This window comes from Notolabrus celidotus, chromosome 15 (assembly GCF_009762535.1).
Source record: "Notolabrus celidotus isolate fNotCel1 chromosome 15, fNotCel1.pri, whole genome shotgun sequence".
Taxonomy (NCBI): Eukaryota; Metazoa; Chordata; class Actinopteri; order Labriformes; family Labridae; genus Notolabrus; species Notolabrus celidotus.
Window position 1 is genome coordinate 22,703,121 of NC_048286.1, and position 22,368 is coordinate 22,725,488.

The following is a 22,368-nucleotide window of genomic DNA, read 5'->3' on the forward strand; positions in this document are numbered from 1 at the left end:
CATGTAAACACAATGGCAGTGAGCCAGGACAGTAGATCACACCTATAGATAAGAGCCTTTTGCTTGAAGGTAGAGCTCTTTCGTTATCTACTGTGTTCATGTTAGCAATCACTTACTTTTTAATAGTAATGGAGACGTTTGTAATGTTTGCTAAGCAGATTTAACAGCTGGCTTGGTGTCTTTGCAAGGCAGCACCGCCCTTAAATTTGTTTACACTGCTAACATGATCGTGATTCCAAAGATAACCTTTGATGAAATATCCAAAAAATTCCTTTATCCAGTTCTGAAAACATTCAAACCTCACACCCAGTAAGTCAATTATAGCTACATGTTTTTTTTATGAAGTGAATCCCTGTTGCAGCTTCTGGTCAGGGTCAGTCCACTGAAGTACTGCACAGACAAAAACATCCAAAAAGCCCCACACTTTCAAGTTCAGCCTGCTTTCAGTGGAAGGATTTCAGTGAATGAAACTGCAATGAGGTATTAAAGAAGTGAAGGTTGATGCGATTTTGCGACAGCCAGTTTTAGTGCCAGCTCACAACTTGTCACAACCAAGGACACAGCTGCTCAGATGGGAGACAAGTTCCTAAAACGGTTTGATCTTCACAGTGAGATCAGTTCAAATAGTTACAGGCATTCTTCTCAATGATAAATAAACTAATACCTTGTATAATCATCTTTAATGGGGAGCACAAAATGTATCTCTTTGTACAGGTTAACTTTGAACTGCTTCAAGGAAAGTGAAGTAACTGAGTACTTTCAGAACCACTATTGAATGTCACTACATAGCCCTACAAGTGGCATGGACTTCAGAAGTCTGATGATGAAGAACTGATGTTGAACTATGTACATACAGCAAAAGGTGTCACTATCTGTTTTCAAACAGTCATGGACGTTTTAAAAGCAGCTCTGGATCAGTGGTTTGATTCCATCTACTGCAGTCTACGTGTCCTTGGGAAAAACACAGAACCCCAAATTTCACCCGCATATGCATAAATGGGATTAGACAGTACTGTTGGCCCTTCACGTAGCATCCTCTGACATCAGTGTGTGAACGAAACATGTAGTGTGACAGCACTTTGAGTGGTCTGATGTTTAGAATAAAGCTGTATTGCCAAAAAGTCCACTTTCAGCATGGTCTTCATTAATGGATGGATTTGGGTGACTACCATGAGAGATATATCTTTAAAAGAAACTGAACCTAACCTAAAGCCTTTCTTACTCCTGCCTTTAAAAGCAGTGGTTACCTAGAGTCTCTAAACAACCAGTCAAAATGTGAGTGCAACAAATGTAAAGGGTACCCTAAATATTGAATTACTAATTAATGCTGAGTTTAAAGTTTAACTTTCAAAGTTATATAGACTCAACTGTTCAGAGAACACTTAGGCACTTAACCTGGCCCTCCTCCAATTTCCTCAGGGGTAGAATGAATCAGAAGGTCTAAAACCCAGCTCTTATTGAATATTTAGCACTGAATATTGAATGCTGTTTGATGTTGAACGATATTGTTGACTTGAATTATTTGTTGTGATTAGCTGTGGCTACATTATCCTTTAACAAAAAAAACCTGTCTCTTCTTCTGGCACTAGATGGCAGAACATGTAGCCAATCAACTTGAAGCACTTTGTTGCACTTACTAAGGTTTTTCCCTCCAGTCTAAATTCTTGCTTGTGTTGTACGTCACTTTGGACAAAAGCGTCTGCTAAATGAAATTGTAGATTTGTAGAATATAAAGTGGTCTAACTTCCTGGGAGAATGTAGCTTGAATGATGATTTTGCCAAAGGTTTACATTCATTAAAGGATGACTTGATGTTCTCTATGTAAGTACAGACAGAGAGGAGAAATAAGATCCCTTGTTTCCACAACAGCATAATAAATGTTTCCCGGTGTAGCTGTTTTGGAAACAAGGAATTGTTATCTAACTTCTACACTGGGTCCGATATTTATCACATATGTTGATAAGGCATAACAGCTATTTTTCATATTTGAAGAGGAGGTTTGATTGCAAATCTCTGTTGTGAAATGGAACACAGAGTTCTCTCCCTTGGCTCCACCTGTCATATGGATGCAGACAATCTGTCCGTCCTTATTGCCTCACACAGGAATTCTTATCTTATCTCTCTCTGGACCCAGACAGCCAGGTAAAACTATTTCAGTCAGGTCATCTTAGGTGAGCCAGGTGTTTTGTTCAATGTAAATGGAATTTAATGCCATGAGAGGTGAACAGATCTTTACAAATGTGTTTAGATTCTCATGTTGCTATCTGGGCATATTTCTCAGATTTCAATGAAATGTCTGCTGGGAAATCTCCGGACTGCCCCACCTTTAATTCACTGAAAAGTCCCTGTAGTGCCATTTCAGGTCTCCTGACCAAAGCTACGTCAGTGCACCTGAAAGTACCATTCATATTGTGTGTGGTGGTTAGATATAGTCTTTTACTTGTGGGCTGGTATTGAGAAATGAATACTAACATCCTGCCACCTTTACTTAATGTGACACAGCATACTTCCCCACCGCTCTTATTTCCTCAAAATCTGATGACGAGGAATAGGAACCGCAATGACGCTTCAGAGCTGTTATCATCCTGCTTTTGGGTCTTTGTTGGTTGGCAGTGGTTTTGGTGTGTCTCAGTTTTGGATATAGTCATAATATCTGTAATCGTGACTAGCTACACCCTCCTAAGTTTTGGACAGATAGCACCAGATAGTTTTTCTGCAACAGTGTTTGTATTTGGAAATCTAAAAGGAAAAGGTGCTTCAATAAGTGTTGGCCTGATCTGAGGACTCTATTTCTACCAGCATGAAAAAATGGATTGCAGGTTATGCCTGATTAGAATGAAAACAGGTCAAACTTACAATATACATACAATGTAAGTGAAGAACATTCTGACATTTGAGCCTGGTTCAAGAGATAGGACCGTGTATGGAGTAGTAAACAGAAGAGAGAGTGGGGAATATCATGCGGCAAGGGCTGCCCACTTCAATGACAATAGCCTCTGTACATGGGGCGCATGTTTTGACATAGTTATTGGCCTTGCTAGCAGTATGGTTGAATATATAGCAGTGTCTGTTAGTGTGTTGTTCTGTCAGTCGTCGCACCACTTTGTCCCTGGTGGTAACATCTCATCCTCTTGATAGATTAACATGAAACTTTGTACAAACATTCTTGGTCCTTAAAGGATAAATCCAACTGACTTATGTGAGGCCCTGACTTTTCCCATAGTGCCACCAACAGATCCATACATTTAATTTAATTTAATTTGAGTTGATTTGATTAGGACAATGCACATTAATCAACATTTCAACAGTGTGCCTCAAAGTAAATGTGCCGGAATTGGCACAATAGCTACATTTAATCTGTAGTCCTGAGGCAGGTACTCACATAAAACATAAAACAACAAGTTTTAAAACTACAGGATGTCACAAAACAGTTAACAGGACACTACACGAACTGACTTACAAACAGATTTTACATACAAAACGTTTGTGACATTATAAAAACAGGATGGAAGGTGAGGACAAAGCCCCCGGGAACTGCATCAAGTGAGAAAATAGATTATTTATGAGTGCATGACTGGTTTGATTTTAATGTTTAAATGTTTTTTTTTAAAGGCACAGTAGTTCTCAAGCTCCCTGATGTGAGCTGGTAGTTTGTTCCAGGACTGTATGCCAAGGACAGACACTACTATTTGGCTGAATTTGGTTTTACGTCTCGGTACATCACAGTCCCCTCTAGTTTGTGCTCTAGTATTTATCATATTGTGGGTTTTTTTTAAATAAATTTGAGCAATCATGGACGGGCAAGCCCATTTAACACTTTAAAAACCAGACAGATGTCAGTGTAAGTTTGAAAATGTTCAATGTTTAAAATATTATACTTCCTGACTATATTGCAATAATGGAAGTTGAGAGGTTTCCTGTCTAAAATGTTGATGGTCTTCTTAAAGAGAGACTTGATGGGTTGTAAAGTGCTGGCTGTTGTGTGTGACCAAGTTGTAAAACAATAGGTGTTATGAGAAAATATCATTGCGTGCATTTCTGCTTTTGCTGACCTTGAAGTGAGAAAATGTCTTCTATGATGGACATTTGATGGGTTCAAGATGAAGCATCATCAGTGTGTCCTTTGCATTCATTGTGGATTAGTAAAGTTGTTTCATTTCAAATATTTGTGTGTTTGCTCTCTTAACCATTGTTTCCGTGGCAATACGAGGAAAGAGTGGGAGATGACATGCATCAAACCCTGTCAAGACTGGGAAATGACGCCATGATCATGAGGCCTTTAGCCTCTGCACATTGAGTATCTACTTTAGCAAACCGAGCACCTCAGACACTGGTGCCTCAGGTCCTGTACATTTGAAGATTTACTGTTGGAGCTTTACATGTTATGTGACTATGATGGATCACTTATTTGCACTGCATAACCAAAGTCCAACCTTCACTGAATATGCTAGTTATTATGATCATAAACTATATTAGTGTGTCCACGCATAGACTTAACCCTGTCATGCCTCACATGTGCATGAGCCATGCAATTTTAGCATTTTTCCTTTGTCATGTGTATAAGATAGCTATCCATGACCAATAAAGTAGTGGAGAAAACCCTGCATACCTGTCACACTCAGGGTTCTCTTGCATGCAGAGGGAGAGACAATTCAACCTTCTTGTACGTGCTATGTTTGAGATACAATGTCTCATGCTTAGTATGAACCCTCTGATGTTACTGGTTCAAAATCTTTTAAGATCTCATGGTAGTGTTGATGTAATTATGAGTGTGCTAGCGTGTTAAAGTTGGCATTAAGCTTAAAGCCCTGCTGTGTTTTACATTGCCTCAGGAGCTGCTTTTTGTGTTTAAGTACAGATTCAATATTCTCAAATGTATTTTAGAAATGACAAAAATTCTGACTCACAAATACAGATTCTTCTTACTCTCCTATTTTGATAAAGAAATGTTCTCTTACCTCGGAATTTACATCCTTTTAGTGCTTCTATTTCTGTCTTTATGGTTTCTAACACATACCCTTTTTTTTTGTAATTTCCCTTTAGAATAAAAAGCTTTAGCATGACTAACAGGATTAATTTACTACAGAGAGGTTAAGTAGAATGAGGCCAAGCTTCCTGTCGTGCCCGAGGTGCAAAACGGAAATTGTAACAGGGCTGTTTTTTATAGCAAAATAATAGCTGCAATGTTTGACACTACAAAAGATTCCTTCACGAATAAAGCAAGGGCAACATTTGATTTTTATAAAGACACTCAGAACATCAGAAAATAGTGAATAGAGGGGTTGGATTAGATAAGTTTTAACTTCTTCCTTCTCCTTTTCGCACATGTAAAGTAAATTGTTTCACTGCTTGCTAATATTGATTTTGTTTCTTTTGTAAAACTGTTTCCTTTTTTTTTCTTGTATGTTTGTATAATTCTTTCTTCTTTTCTGCCTTTTTTTTCTTGTATTTTTACTTTTACATGTTCGAAATAAAGTCATCAAATCAAATCAAATCAAATCTTAAACTAACATTGATGATTGGTTACACCTAAGGCATTCACTGTTCTAACATGGTGTTTTTCATGTTTTTGATAACAGGCATTCAGCATTTTTTGTTTCACAGGGAGTGCAGTGAATTTCTAAGGTGGGATGCAAACCATCAGTATGTGAATAAATGGTAAGATTTCTGGTTATTTGGCTGTGATTCATCTCAGTCCCCTGCAACTATTTTCAGCAAGTCCATGTGAGGTAACATCCGACTGAAGAATGCGCCTGTGAAACACGTTTGATGTCTTAAAGTGAATCATCACAAAGAACAGGATTCTTATGTGCTGTAATAGAAAAGGGTGTAACATGACATTACACCGGGGTCATGTGAACTCATCTGAGGGTTGTGCTGGTTTCCTTGTATAACCAGTTCAATGTCATCTCTCCGCTCAGATGGCAGAGCTCTCATTTGTTGTATACACACAAAGTGAACTTCTACCAGATGACAACAAGGAGCATGTGAGTGTTCAGAAATATTTCTTATACCCTTTTCTGCCTTTCCTTGAGAATTTTGAAGACTGGGATGCCCTGAATTTTCGTGTGGACCAAATCCTTTGGTTTACCTCGCATATTAACTTTCCTTTGATTTATTTTACCTGTTTATCTGCAGGGGTCATTGTTTCTACTTTTTCTTTGGAGCAGCTGCATGGCAATTTTCATTTTGTGTGGATTACATTGCCCCTGTGAAGAAATGATATGTAATTTATTTTACTGAAAATGTTCTCTACAGCTACCTTTAAACTTCTCACTGTGAAACTTTTCCTGTGAAAATGTCAACAAAAGCATTTTCTGTCACGTAGCTTTAACTTGTCTTAAATGTTGTTAAAGATCCCGATAATAGATTAATATTGGTGTATTGAATAAATGTATTACAACAAAACTACAACCCCCCCCCCCCCCCCCCCCCCCCCCAAAAAAAAAAAAAATAAATAAATGGTTGAGGCCAGTAGCCTATTTCCCTCAGTAGTTGGTAGAGACCAAAACAGAGCTAAAAGTACAAGAAACTGGTGTGAGGTAAAGAGGCGGACCTTTAGCCTTTTTGCTAACAGCAGACTAGGTCCTCGCTCACCCTACACATAGACTGTTTCCCACTTACAGCTAATGTCTGCTGTACTGCCAGAGGACTGACTACTCAAAGTACAAACGGAAACCAGAACTGAGTGTTTCTATGTCGCAATTTTCAATGCTTTTAGCTGCCATAATAGGGGAGGTACCGGCTAAGATAATTCACAGCGTGGTGAAGAAAGAGCCTTTTTTTCACTGTCTTCCACAGCTAAGTTTCCCAGTGAGTGAGACATTTGACTATTTATGGACAAAGGATTTTGTTTTATATCATAAAACAGGCAGTGCTAAAATTGAAACAAATCAAATTTCTTGACAGAGACCTTCATGTTCATTCAAAGAGTTTAAAAAGTGATACAGTGTCCATGTTTATGCTGCCCACTAGTGTCAGGAAAAGTCGATAGCACAGGCATTTAGATAGGTTAGAGCATATTTTAAGTAGTTATGAAAACAGAGCAGGATCTTGTCAGAAAATGTTCAACTAAATCATTTTTTTGTTAATGCTTGATGTCAGCATGACTTTATCTTGACTCTACCACCACTGTTAGTCCTCTTTGTGACCTGGCAGCGGCATCTCCCTCGGGTCCCTCTGTACTTCCGGTTTTATTGTCTTTAGCCGCCTCAAACTGGTCACATGGTGGTCAAGTGACTGAGCTCAGGTTACTATGTGCTATTGATGTCTGCTCTGCAGACACTGGTGTTAACCAAGACTTCACTGAGCTTGCTCCCTCAAAACAGCAGCAGTAACACTACAGTTAAGTGTCTTTGTGGTACTCTTGCTTTGCTGGTCAGGCTATTTAATTCCAGGAACAAGCTACAGTATGAGCTGTAGGGATGCAGTTTTGTAGTGTAAACATTAAACTTACCTTAGCTTACCTTACCTAAGCTTACCTCAAAAGAATAGGTTAAAAAGAGAAGAGGAGTGAACAGCTGTGATGTTGGTATGAAGCAGTCATCAGTGACACAGTGATAGTTTTGTAACAGTAGAAGGATTTACTCAACTCAACTCAACTATTTATAAAGCACTTTAAAAACGACCACAGCCGAAACAGAGTGCTGTACATAAATAGACAACGCAGGCATAAAAACAATTAAAACACAGGATAATAAAACAATAAAACAATAGAAACAAAAGAAACAAAAGAAACAAACCATTAAACACTAAAACAGGAGCAGATTTAGAACATTATTTCTGAAAGTGGTCTCTTTATATGTAGCTACAATTTGCAATCTGCATCTAGTTTGTTTAGCCATTATTTCGAACACGTATAAGACACCAAAAACAAACGTTATTTAAAATGAAAAAATAATAATAATAGTAATAATAATTATAATAATAATCCCAATAATACTAAGTAGACACAAGTGGACACTGTTGTTGCACTTCCTCATTGGCATCATTTCTCAAAACCGGAGATTACCACTTGCATTAGCCCTTGATTAAAATGTTTCAGCTGTACTTATAAAAGCATTTGTGTCATTTTCGTAGAAAGCTTGCAAGGTAGCTAAAAGGCTCAATTCGGGGCGCTGGTGGCCTAACGTTCTAAGCACCCCACAAACAGAGGCTATAGTCCTCATCACAGAGGTCGCTGGCTCGATTTCCAGCCGCGACCATTTACTGCATGTCTTGCCCCACTCTCTACTCCCCACACTTCCTGTATCTCTTCAGCTGGCCTATCATAAAGGCAAAAATGCCCACATATAACTTAAAAAATAAATAAATAAAGGCTCAACTCACCATGTTTTGCTACTTAATGCCAGCATATCTGGACAAAATGTGGTACTCATAATAAGTGGCTCAGCTGTTTAATCCTTAATTGTAAAGATATGATGGTGTCATTTTTGACTTACCTTTATTTAAACCTCTTTCATAAACCTGTAGTGTGTCAAAAATACAGTTTCACAAAGTGTGATGTTTTTCTCAGGTACAGTGTGTTAACAGAAAGTTGTCATCTCATGTGGTAGGGTTTGAGGTTTTCTAAAAAGGAACATACAAACAAGTTTTGCCAGTTAAGCAATCTAGACTACAGATATGAACTTGTACCTTAGGGTTTATTTACATTTTTACAAGTAGTGTCTGAGATATCACAGTCAAATGTCCACTCGTACGTTAGCACCGTTGGTGAACTGCTGAGTGTGGTTCCTATTTTTGTACAAAGATCTGTAACTTGATGAGAGATCGAAAAGATACAGAGTGTTTGGTACCCATGCTATGACACTTGCACTGGGTGTGTTGCTTGCAAAACAGGAAATATTGCGCTTCCTCAGTGAAGCGGTTTGATGAAAGATAAAAATAAAGCTTGATGCAATTATCAAGATTCCATTGGTTATATGTTTTATTTTCACAGCTATAAATCTGATTTTTTTTTCATTGACCTCAGAGCAACTGTACACTACTTTGTTTTTTGTCTCAGCTGGTTAAAAAGACAAGTGTTTTTCGAACTGGCACCGTGCTGTCAGATGTAAAGTAGATCTCAGTAATCCTTGCTTCCCTATCTTACCATTTTCTCTTCTCGCTTCTCCTTTTGAAAGATAATTTCCTTTGTTTTGACGTCAGTGTAATTGTATTTTATCTCTCAGCTTTGGCACTGTAATCAACAGCTTATTGCACTCAGGTTAATCATTATCAGAGACAGTGGACTTCTACCCACATCACTTCATGGGCCAAAAGTCCGACATACACCAACTCTCCATATAAACAGAAGCATTCTGGGTTTTCAGGCCTCTATTAGAAGGTGTTGACAGCTGAGCTTGGTACAGGTCTACGAGACAACAGATAGGCCCCAGGGCTCACAATCTGAAAGGTGAACTGCAGGTTAGTGACAACAGAGTTTACTGCCACCTTAATACATCAGCCTATGTCTTTTCTCTGTTAGTGAACAAACAGGTGATTGTGATCAAAAATCAACAAAGTGAATAGCATATGGGTCAGTAAATGTGGAGAAATTCAAATTGAATTCCCAAGTTTTTACAAGGGTTCATAATTTAGAGACTTTATAAAAGCTAAGCTGCTTCTGTCTTGGTGAACAGTTATCATAAGAACAGAAAAGCAACAGACCATGTTCTAATGGCAGCCTTTGTCCTCTGATAACACAACAGGAGTGGACAGCTCAAATGCTGATATGATGTACAGCTTTTCAGTCGTCCACGGGAGCCGTATTGGAAATGCTGAACTCAACCTAACTGCTGTCAAGCGAGTGTGAGGTAAAGAGGCGGGTTTTGAGCCTCCTAGCCAACAGCTACAGTGTTCCTGCCTGTCAATCAAGTCAGCTGTGCCTCTCTTAATGGAAAACTTGCAATCTTAATATCTTTCGAATTGTCATTGTCTGAAAAAATTCAGCCCCTGTACAGTGTGTGCTGATCGAGAAATTAGCTATACAGACTACACTCATCTTTTGTACCAGGCTGTAAACATGCTTATTTCTGCTGTAAAAATAGTTGTTGTTTTTTTGTCTATGTGGTTTCCTGTACTTCCGGAGCCAGCCTCAATGAACTGCAGTTTTTAATACTTCCAGGTTGACGCTTGGCTTAAACACACTATCAGACACAACCTTTGCTAACATATTCCTGTATCTTTAGAGCTATTTGGAGCATTTTGTGCAACAGAATTATAACTTCAGAGTGTGACACCCAACTGAAAAACCAGCAAGCAACTTTTACAAAGGAGATAAATTGTGTAAAAGTGATACTTCAACAAGTGATACGTGACCCCTCAATAGTGGAAGTCAAGGATGAGGGCCAGGTATGACTCATAATTTTGAATTTACATCAAATGATGACGTGTTGTAGTTTTATGTCGGCTTTAAGTCTACCCAGTGTTCTTTTACAAAAGTTTCCATGCCTTGCAGACAGTGTGGAACTGTGTACATTAAGTCCTGCCCCCCCCCAAATTAAGGAAGCACTGATTGAGGCTGATGGTAGCTAATATGTTATCAAATACCATGTTATCTCATGGAATTGAAAATCTGGTGGAATGTACTCAGACTGTGTGCATAGCTGAAAGGCTTCCGGCAGAGACCTTAACCCAAGGCTTATCACCTGTCTTTCATCTGCAGTATGTGCACAGTACTTGTCACAACCTGCATTCTGTTTTTTTTTTTACTTCCTCCAACTTGAAAGCCCCCTTATATCCATAAAAAAGCGCTTCTGCAGCTCTGCAGATGCTCCTACAGCTGCCTGAAATGCATTCACACACACACACACACACACACACACACACACACACACACACACACACACACACACACACACACACACACACAAGCACATACACTGTATTTCTGTGACGGAGACAGAGAGTCTAGATGTGTTGGAGTGTGAAAGTTTATATGTGGTCTCATCTGTGGAAATCTTTTTGGCGACTGCTTTGAGTACATTTCCTCTGAAACTTCTGCTACACACACACGCAGTGACTTTAGACGTGTTTTCACTTCTCTGTTAAGGTTTTTCTTTTATTTATACAGCATTATGGAAAATCTGCTTTTAAGGTTCAAGGTTAAAGGTTACTTTATTTGTACCCCTATAGATTTTGTTTGCAGTTACATCAACCAATCGACAAGGTGGCTAAGTGCTCAGTACTGAAAATCCTTAATAAACCCTTGATAAAATGAGAAATTATCAATTCAATAAGACCAAACTTAATAAAAACAAGATAGCAATAAAATCAACCATTGGTTGACAAGTTGGCTTTGCAGATTTTCTCTTTGGCCCACACAGCTAGTGATGCTAATATCAAAGCAGATGAAGAAAAGCTCATATACCTCTGTCTCCTTATTCCCCCCTTTTGTCTTCAATCTTTATATAATGAACTTCTGTTGGTATCATGTGCAGCATTATTTCTGTGTCCTTATAATGGGACTTTCCGTAGTTTCCACCTCATTAGGCAGCAGACGGCAGCAATCTAAGCCCATAGGTTTCCTCAAGGCTCTGCTTTATCACATGATGGATCGAGCTCATAATCGTCTGAGTGACCCTGCATCTGCAAGCACGCAATCTCTCCTGGTCCCAATGCCACCAGCTATGTCTGGAAATACACTGTGTGATACTGTTTCTACAGTACCACAAATGAATCCGCTAAAATAGCTTGATTTTCAAGATTAGTTCAAGAGAGTTATGAGGACTTTTCATTCAGCTATTCTTGAAGTGATGCAGAAACATTTTATTGTGAACAATGTGGTCTGCATGACCCAGATCTTTAATGTTATGCTTGCTGTGGAGTTATAGCTGGAAGGTGAATTTCCTTCCATATTCTGCAAATGTCATGATAATTAGAAGAAGCTATTTTTGTTGCAATAAACTTGTTAACCTTTTGCCTGAAGCTCAGTTTCATGACGGAATATCTAGTGAACAATATTCAATTCATTGTTTTTGAAAATGTCTGTGTCTCTGTGGCTCAGGTCTAAAAAGAATGTTTGTATGGATGAACCAAGCGGCAACCTCCGGTCTAAAAATATGAGTCCAATGCAGAAGTATTAAAAACTGCAGTTCATCGAGGATCCACTTGAGGCTGGCTCAGGAAGTACCAGAAGTCACATACACATGAATGGGAAAAAGACGATCTTTACAGCAGAAATAAACATGTTTACAGCCTGGTACAAAAGATGAGTGAAGTCTGGATAGCTCATTTCTCGATTGGCACACACTGTGGGGGGGTGAATTTTTTTCAAACGCGGCAATTTCAAAGATATTGAGATTACAAGTCTTCCAATGAGAGGCACAGCTGACTGCGGGAACACTGTAGCTGTTGGCTAGGAGGCTCAAACTCCGCTTTTTTACGTCGCACTGGCTCGACAGCAGCAATATGGCTGCCACCGTTGATTGGCCTCAAAACAGCGCTTCAGAAACAGATGGGTGACGTCCCGGATCCTACGTCCATATTGATATAGTCTATGGGATGAACCCATCAATGTATCAAAAGTTTAACACATTAAAAACCTCTGTAAATGTGAACCACATACATAAATGTAAACCATAGAGTCATTTAAGAGATAGAAGCAGTGTTTGACCCAATATGTAATGAATACTTATTTATGGTTGATACAGACAGGGTCATTAAACAGCCTTTTATTGTACATTATGTTTAGGTCTCTAAAATTGCACACTGCTGTGTTACATTTTTTCAGAATTCTAGTAGTTTGGACACATCTTTGTTTGTTTGGTTTTTTTTTTTTACAAAGGATCAGTTTTTTAAAATAAGTCATAAGCTGAATCAGGCAGGCTGTAGCTGTATGCTTGCTGTCACAGAGGCCAATGGTGATCTTGTTTGTTTGTTTTGTGTTCAAATCTGATCCTTAGACTGGTATTCAAATAATATTGGAGAGCCAGACATCTTTTATTTATTTCACTGTGTGAATCTGTTTGGGAGAGCAACAGCCAGTCTATAATTCCCTATCTCTCTTGTAATTGGTTACCACATGTTTTGCATCACTTGTTTGCTTTTGAGTCATTCAGATCCTCCAGGTTATTGATTAACCAGTATTTGAAGAGAGTGCTTAAAACACAGAGACCAAACTGTGCCCTGTGTGTTTTCTCTTTAAAAAAAACTGCTTCTGACAAAAATTGATTCTGACATTCAGAGGTATCTGCTCTTTTCATACTAATGCTCTGGATTAAAGATTTGGCTTCCACAGCAATGAAAGGTACCATCTGTTTCTTCTTTTGCTTCTTTTTCAAAGAGAGACATGTTTCATTATTCTGGATGAGTTTTGTATAGATTAAAAGCAAAGTGATAGCTCTTCATGAAGGGAATATACTGTCCTCTCAGAGGCACAGCTCCACATTTGATAAGTTGAACTAATGCTAAGCTGTAAGATATGGTTAAAATGAGAAAGGTGAGCTTATTTTTGAAGCCAAAATGATGCAAGGTGTATCCTTCAAAATGTGTGGGGATATGTTCATCTGTCTTATTGTGTGGGAATGTTTTTTTTCATTTTATCTTGTTTGTTAAGGTACGGTATCTTCGAGATAGAGGGAGGAAAAAAACAGGAATTATTTATGGTTTAAGGAGGAATTCCTGACCTTGGCCGATTGCAGCCAAAAGTAAGCTATGCAGTGCAGGAAGGCAGAGAGTGACCTTTTTTAGCAGTTCAGCCTGTCTTTTATACTAGGGACTTTTTTTGTTTTGTTTTGCATCACAAGTTTTAAAACTCATAGAACAGCCAGGCCAGTTATTTTTACTCTATGCTAAGCTAACCATGGCCTGGCTGTAGTTTCTTTCATAGTTGGTTCAAACACGCAGGACCTTCCAATCTAACTGTTGACATGTAAAGGGAATATCTGATTAGCCTAGATGTCCAGCTGTTGCTTTAAATAGTAAACGTTTCTAGTCGAGGATTGAGTATGCTGTGTATACACACTGCAGAGACCTAATTAAAGATCAATATAGCTGTCTCTGCTCTGAACAACCATGACCTCTGCCTTCTTGTGCTCTTGGCTTGAACACACATTAAATTTGCTCAGTGAATCGTGCAATAGGGACACGTAAGGTGACATGGGAGGGATGATAAGCAGAGAACAAGGAAGTATTTAGACGAGATCCTTGGCCCGACTGTTGCCTTTTTCATATTTAAATCTCAACTCTTGTACTGTACAGATGACTATTATTTACATATCAACACACAATCTCATCTTTTTGCCTGTGATTTGAAGCTAGCTTTGGTTATACAATGAGTATCATAGATCCAGAGCAAGTGCAGCTAACTTGGTATTCACTGGATATTGTATTCTTACCTGCAGCCTCACTCAACATCACTAAAAAAATGTTGTGAGAAGTATTACCAGATTTTTTTCTGTTACAAGTTCTTTATACCAGGGGTTCCCAAAGTCTGGGTCGGGACCCCCTGGTGGGTTGTGAGACACAAATGAGGGGTTGTGAGATGTCTTCCAGAATTTTAATTTTTTTTAAGTTATCTAAAAATAGTACATTTTACCCATTATAGTAAAAAAAAATATGGACAAAAATAGTAGCTAAACTTTAAATAAAACCTTGGAAATAAAAAAAAGTAATGAGTTTCCTGCCTTTCATTTTGCCAGATGACTCATAGGTTTAGGGTTAGTGAACAGTTAATTATCAAAAGCATCAGGTTAATTCATAACGGCACAGTAAACACAGCCACATGCTCATATTGGTAGGCTTATTTTCTGCAGACCTGCTTAAATGGAGCCATATATAACCACTGAGGGACAGTGCGGGTCACGAGTCTTTGGCATCTATATTTTGGGGGTCGCAGGCTGAAAAGTTTGGGAAACCCTGCTTTATACCACCTTTATCTTCTGTCATTTAATTAATTATCATAATTGTACCCAAAAATAAAAAAACAAGGAGTGAAACAGCTTGGCTAGCTCTATCCGCAGGAAACCATATCTGTTCTTAGCAACACCTTCTACTCTCTGAATTTCCTGCTCCTTGTTTTTCAAATATATAAAATATGTAACATACTGTAGATAAATACATTTGAAAAAAAATAAGTGTTGGATTTAATTTCAGTGAAGGGGAAATACTGTAAATACTGTTACGAACAAACTAACTTAGCTAGCTGTTTCTCTCTGCCTCCAGTTGTTACTGTATGTTAAACAAAGCGACTTGCTAGCTTCCGTTTCAAATTTAGCATTCAGACAAGAGAATGATAACATACTTCTGTTAAATTAAAGCAAGGCAAAGCAAAACAAGCATCAAACTATTCATTACAGCACTCAGCAAGAAATTGGCTTAATGTGCCTGAACACTCTAAGTCCAAGCTGCATGACAATATGATAACTGAGAGCACAAAAGGTGACCTTGGTGAAGGGATTGTTTCCCCTCATGCTTGACTATCTTTGTTTGACCACTAAAAGGGTGATTCATTTTATTTTAACGTAGGAAAAAGGACACTTATTTTGGGATAATTGGGTTTTATCCCATTTGGAATGGCTGGCTGTGGTCAAGATGGTGCCGAGCTCATGAAGTACATCAAATAAATGGGACGTGCAAATGTTGTTCATGCAGAGTCACTCTAATCGGTCCCTGAATCTATGGGAACTATTAGTATCCCATTAGCAATTGTTTATTTCCTGCTGCCTACATGCCACAGAGCAAAAGTCAGGCCATCAAGCAGATACTTCATCCATGATTTAGATGATACAACAATCAATTATTCATTCTGCCACAGTGAAGCCTGGCTGCACTCTTGTAGTGTAGATAATGGGATCAAACACAGGAGAGTCTGTTTACATTTGATGTCTGTAGGTCCATTCAGAGTCAGCTAGATATAAATGTACTATGCAGGTGATAAATAAAATAATCTTGTTATTGGTGTCATTTAGTAGTTATTTTGTATGTCAAGGGAGATGATGTGTTGTAATGTAGCCGATAGCCTTTAACAGTGGTGAAAGAAAAGAATCCAGATGAAGTTCCTTTAAAGAGGGATTTATTTCACAGGCTGTTACAGGCACTGGTTGTATTGAGCAGTTTACAATCTCTGATCTTTTTTATTACTGTTATCTCTCAGTGTTATCATACTTGTCATCATGTAACTTGTTCAGTATTATTAAATCCTGAGGGATCAAATGTTCCTTAAAGAATATCAGTATAGGGATTAAGAACAGCCCTGTCTAATACAAGTGCTCCTGTTTGTATTATCCATTAAGAGAGAGATGGCATGGTAATTCAAATGATGGAAAAACCAGTGCAGGGATGAAGGTGCTTTTTTTAATTGAGGTATGAATTTTGAGCATGTGATAGACCCATCACTCTACACCAGGGGTTCCCAAAGTGTGGGTCGGGACCCCCTGGTAGGTTGTGAGACACAAATGAGGGGTTGTGAGATGTCTTACAGATTTTTTTTTTAAAGTTATCTAAAAATAGTATGTTTTATCCATTATAGTAAAAAATATGGACACAAATAATAGCTAAACTTAAAATAAAACCTTGAAAATAGAAAATGTAATGAGTTTTCTGCCTTTCTTTTTGCCAGATGACTCATAAGTTTAGGGTTAGTGAACAGTTGATTATCATAAGTATCAGTAGCAGTAGGTTAATTCATAACGGCACAGTAAACACAGCCACATGCTCATATAGGTAGACTAATTTTCTGCAGACCAGCTAAATGAAGCCACATTAAATCACTTTGGGGGACAGTGGGGGTCGCGAGTCTTTGGCACCTACATTTTGGGGGTCGCAGGCTGAAAAGTTTGGGAACCTCTGCTCTAGACCACCTGGGTTTGTAATTTCTACCTTTGTTGGTTACAAATTAATTAGAGCATTTAAAGGGAATGGGGTGTGACGAAGAAAAAACAGGAAAACCACATTACACGATATCTGCTAAATAAATGTGCTGTCCACCTCCAGAAACACTAAAACTGCTTCCCAGACATGGTTAGAGAATGGAACATTTCTGCTCTTTGCATCGTTTTTGGCAGTCATTGATCATTTATTCTTGTAAGTGAGATGTAAACAAAATTTCTGTGCCAAAGGTCATAAAGTGCTACCAACACAGTAGGAGTCCCAGTCAGCTTTGAAAAGAGGTCCTGTGATCCTGTGTGTGTGTGAGTGTGTGTGTGCGTATGTGTGTGTGTGTGTGTGTGTGTGTGTGCGTACGTGCGTGAGTGCGTGCGTGCGTGCGTGTGTGTGTGCGTATGTATTTCATTCTCCTGGCTCCTGCTAATCTCCTGACCCCAGATGGAGAACAGTGGGTGAGCAGATTGTATTTCCTGCTTGATTTAATATTAATAGATCGGTATGCCGCTCTGCCACACTCATCTCAGAGCAAAAAAAAAAAAGGAAGACTCTGCCCTCCCTCACCCCACAACCCCCACCCTCACCTGCCCATCCTCTATGCTTATGTAGGATACAAGGCCTTGCTGATGTCAGGGTACAAATATGACACAAAGATCAGGCAGGAAAACTTAATTAAGAGTGTAACCTGAGTAGGTGTGAAGGCTAGGACAATGGATCTGCTGGCGTTCAACAATCTGCAGTCACATGATATGGCACTGAGGATGATACGCAAGGTGTGTGGAGCCGATATCAAGCACCTTAGCTTTGTGTTAAATTATTTACCATAGATCTTCTACCGTCAGAGGATTAATAAACAAAGTCAGCTAACATTTATGGGAACATCAGTGGGAATCTTTTTACACAGTATCTTTCTGGTGCTTTTTACTCTCGCTCTTCTGTTTACAATGAGATTGACAGCAAGTATTGATGCACTACTTTACCGTAAACCTCTGCATCTATTCAATGAGGTCAATGGGCAATAGTGTTCTTCTTGTAGATAGTATTTGCAAAGGCAGATAGTGGTTTACATTGGTGTGGCATGGTGACAGGCACTAGTATTATAAGTCTGATGGAGTGTGCAAAAACACAGGTTCTTCAAGTTTCTGCCTAAAAAATAGAAGTCTTTTGTTCATTGTTTCTTTCTTTCTAGTTGCCCGTGCGACCTTGGCTGACCCTGGTTGCTAAAACGGTCCCCACAGTCTAAGTAATGTCCTGTCACTAATTGTAGCTATTGGTGTTTCTTTTATTATATAAGTGAACATTAATGCTGTCTTCAACTTCATTCAAATCTAAATTAAATTAGAGTCCTCTTACTGCATGTTTTCATGATGGCAGGAAACACGTACTTACCCAGATAACATTCTAAAACCATTTGTGGCAGACATCTCTGGGAGTACATGTGTCTTCTTGATAGGGTTGTTATCTTCCAGGGAGCCAAGGGGTTCTAACACTTTTAAGACATTATTTTTAAGTCCCTAAAAGGACTGAATGTGAAACATTATAGGAGAATAACTCCAAAGCAATGCACATGGAAGGCAGGATATTCTATTGAAAGTGTATTGGGAATGGATTTAAGTATACATGACTCACTTTCCCACGCCCACACCTGTCACTGAGCTACTAATGCATAAAATCATATTTCTACTGCTATTATTGGCTTTCTACTATTATATCATCTGCTGTCATTTATGTCACTGTGTGTACTTCCATGTCAGTCTTTCTGTCTCCCTGTTCATTCATCTCTGTCCTTTTTATTAATTGTGCTTTCCATTTGTTTGATCCATGCAGCTGTGAGGCATTACTGATTACCAATGAATCCGTTTATGGAGGTGCCTGTTATAAATGTTGGATGGCTGTAAGTCGAGTATGATATAGAATTGGTCTTTTTAAAGAGTCGTTGTTAGATTTCAACAAAGTCAACCATGACTTTCGGATAAAAACACGTCTCCAACTTGCACATCCCATGAAAAAATATTGCTGAACAAGTGGGAACGAGTGGGAAAGGCAGCCCAATATAAGCTCTAGTCTGTACATTTTTAAACTGCTTCTGATGATGGACTGTCATCAGAGGTGGACAGTAACAGGGTAAATTTACTTGAGTACTGTACTTAAAGCTCCTGAGAGGAACTTTTTTCTGTGTTGCTTTTAGCGCCCCCTCTTGACAAACAGTCCCTCTTAGATCTTTGCTGATGTTGTCCTGTACAAATGTAAGAAGAGTTGTGTGACAAATAACCTCAAACTGCTGTCTTTTAACAGTGAGATAATGAATATCTGCTGTAGAAAATGTGAAATTGGCTGTAACTTAAGCGTGCTCATGTGACGCCTACTCCTTCACAATTGTTAAAAGCTTTAAAGATTGCCAAATAGGAATTGTTAGTCTTGGCGTTGATGATCTTGTTTGCTTTTGTAGGTCCAAAAAGAGTCATCCCTTTACATTTTAATCTCATTCACAACCAGTTAGAAAATCCTCACAGGAGCTTTAAGTACATGTTTTGAGTATCTCTGTACTTTACTTGAGTATTATTTTTCGGGGGAACTTATTACTTTTACTCCACTACATTTAGAAGACAATTATTGTACTTTTTAAAATTTCTATCAATGCTCTAGTTACTCACTACTTTTGCTTTGAAGTCAGCTCATGAATTTCATTCTCTTTTCTGATATCTGATCCCACAGTCTAATGCAGTTCATTTAGAGGTGGTAATGATGGCTATAATTCTCCACCTGAGCACCCATGTCCATATCTTCAGCCCGTGTTAGAGGTTTTTTGAAATGAAGAATGATACGCATCATTTGAAATGTTCTCTCCGTTTCCCACTCTGCTCAAACACACAAAAACTCACAGTCCAACCTGAGAAAGCGTGTTGAGCTACATAACATTTGTTTAACTCCAGATGAACATTTCAAACTAAGTTGTCTGTGCTTTGAGTAACTTAGTGTCTGTTTTTATTCGATGGTATAGTTTTTAGAGATTTCAAATAATGGTTTCTAGATAAACATATTGTAACCGAATGTACTCTTGAATGCACTCATGTGTTGTGAAAATACAATGTTTTAAGATTTTTAAGAAGTACTTTGAGTACATAAGTATTTTTAAAAGCAAGTACTTTAACTCAAGCAATAATCTGACAGAGCAACTTTCACTTGTATTGGAGTAATGTTTGACTAGGAGGATTCATACTTTGACTTAAGTAATGAAGCTGTGTACAGTCATGGCCAAAAGTTTTGAGAATGACACAAATATTACATTTTCACAAAGTCTGCTGCTTCAGGGTTTTTAGGTGTTTTTGTCAGATGTTTCTATGGTATAATGAAATACAACTAGAAGCATTTCATAAGTATCAAAAGCTTTTATTGAGAATTACACAGAATTCATGCAATAAGTCAATATTTGCAGTGTTGAGCCTTCTTTTTCAAGACCTCTGCAATTCTCCCTGGCATGCTGTCAATCAACTTCTGAACCAAATCCTGACTGATGGCAGTCTATTCTTGCATAATCAATGCTTGGAGTTTGTCAGAATTTGTGGGTTTTTGATTGTCCACCTGCCTCTTGAGGATTGACCACAAGTTCTCAATGGGATTAAGATCTGGGGAGTTTCCTGGCCAAGGGCCCAAAATCTTAATGTTTTGTTCCCCGAGCCATTTTGTTATGACTTTTGCTTTATGGCAAGGTGCTCCATCATGCTGGAAAAGGCATTCTTCATCACCAAACTGCCCTTGGATGGTTGGGAGAAGTTGCTCTCGGAGGACGTTCTGGTACCATTCTTTATTCATGGCTGTGTTTTTAGGCAAGATTGTGAGAGAGCCCACTCCCTTGACCGAAAAGCAACCCCACACATGAATGGTCTCAGGATGCTTCACTGTTGGCAAGAGACAGGACTGATGGTAGCGCTCACCTCGTCTTCTCCGAACAAGCCTTCCTCCAGATGCATCAAACAATCGGAAAGGGGATTCATCAGAGGAAATGACTTTACCCCAGTCCTCAGCAGTCCAGTCCCTGTACCTTCTGCAGAATATCAGTCTGTCCCTGATGTTTTTACTGGAGAGAAGTGGCTTCTTTGCTGCCCTCCTTGACACCAGGCCCTCCTCCAAAAGTCTTCGCCTCACTGTGCGTGCAGATGCACTCACACCTGCCTGCTGCCATTCCTGAGCAAGCTCTGCACTGGTGGTGGCCCGATCCCGCAGCTGTAACACCTTCAGGAGACGGTCCTGGCGCTTGCTGGACTTTCTTGGGCGCCCTGGAGCCTGCTTGGCAACAATTGAACCTCTCTCCTTGAAGTTCTTGATAATTGGATAGACGGTTGACTGAGGTGCAATCTTACTCGCTGCTATAAACTTCCCTGTTAGGCCCTTTTTGTGCAATGCAATGATGGCTGCACATGTTTCCTTGCAGGTAACCATGGCTAACAGATGAGGAACAATGGTGTCATGCACCATCTTCCTTTTAAAGTGTCCAGTCACTCAATCATGACAGATTGATCGCCAGCCTTGTCCTCATCAACACCCACACCTGTGTTAATGTGTGTGACACCTGTGTGTCATTGAAATTATGTTAGCTGGTCCTTTTGTGGCAGGGCTGAAATGCAGTGGAAATGTGTTTTTGGTGATAAAGTTCATTTTCAAGGCAAAGAGGGACTTTGCAATTAATTGCAGTTGAGCTGATCACTCCTCATAACATTCTGGAGTATATGCAAATTGCCATTATAAAAACTGAAACAGCAGACTTTGTGAAAATGAATAGTTGTGTCATTCTCAAAACTTTTGGCCATGACTGTACTTGGTCCACCACTGATTATATGAGATTAATTTGATGTTGATGAATATGATATAAGTGCAAAGGCAAAGCAACAAATGCCTTGTTAACAGCTGACGTGTTGAGAAGAGCACCACGTGAAGAAGAAGCAGATGAAAAGGTGCTTTCATTTTGGCCCCGTTACAACAGGAGGGGGCATCATCATCATTCAGGGGTACCTCATGTGACTGAGTGTCGGCGCTGGTAAACTGTGTCTGCAGACCCAGAACAGAAGCAGCCGCTGCATCTGCTGCTGATGTTGATAATGTTGATGGAGGGGGTGCTTTTCTCTCATTGTGTAAGTCTGGACGTAAAGCTACCGAGACACTAAAAGGGAAACACGCAGTCATAGTGGTCGCAGGGTACGTTCGCGGATTTATCATCGAGATGGCTTGGAGAGGGGGGGGAACACGGTCGTTTTATCGACATTTAAACTGAAACTGGTGTTCCTTGAAGCCCGTGGACTCGGAGGGGGGAAAAAGGTAGGCTGATGTTTACATTGATGCATCAATAACTGGGAATGAAACCGAGACGTTGCTGTGTTTTCCGCCACAGTGATGGTGGTGTTACATTATGGTTGGTCCACTGTTCTCCTAATCTTAGCGTTGTCTTTCGTTGTTTGTTAACACTATAATGTGTGCTTCGTGTGTGGGCTGTTTTCGGACACAGACTGTGTGTGTTTCTGTAATATGTAAGCCCCATGTCTCACCACAAAATGTCCCAACCAGCGCTTC

At 39.2% G+C, this 22,368-nt stretch overlaps 1 protein-coding gene across 7 annotated transcripts in view; it reads left to right on the top strand.

Annotated features, from left to right (window-relative positions):
* The first annotated feature begins 21,645 nt into the window (after positions 1-21,645).
* Positions 21,646-22,368, top strand: part of st3gal3b (ST3 beta-galactoside alpha-2,3-sialyltransferase 3b) — a 53,719-nt gene continuing 52,996 nt past the window's right edge. For 3 of the 7 annotated variants that reach the window (XM_034702533.1, XM_034702537.1, XM_034702539.1), the window contains exon 1: positions 21,763-22,116. The gene's annotated coding sequence lies outside the window, so the exon portion shown is untranslated. The other 4 variants (XM_034702534.1, XM_034702538.1, XM_034702540.1 and 1 more) reach the window with 2 other exon arrangements.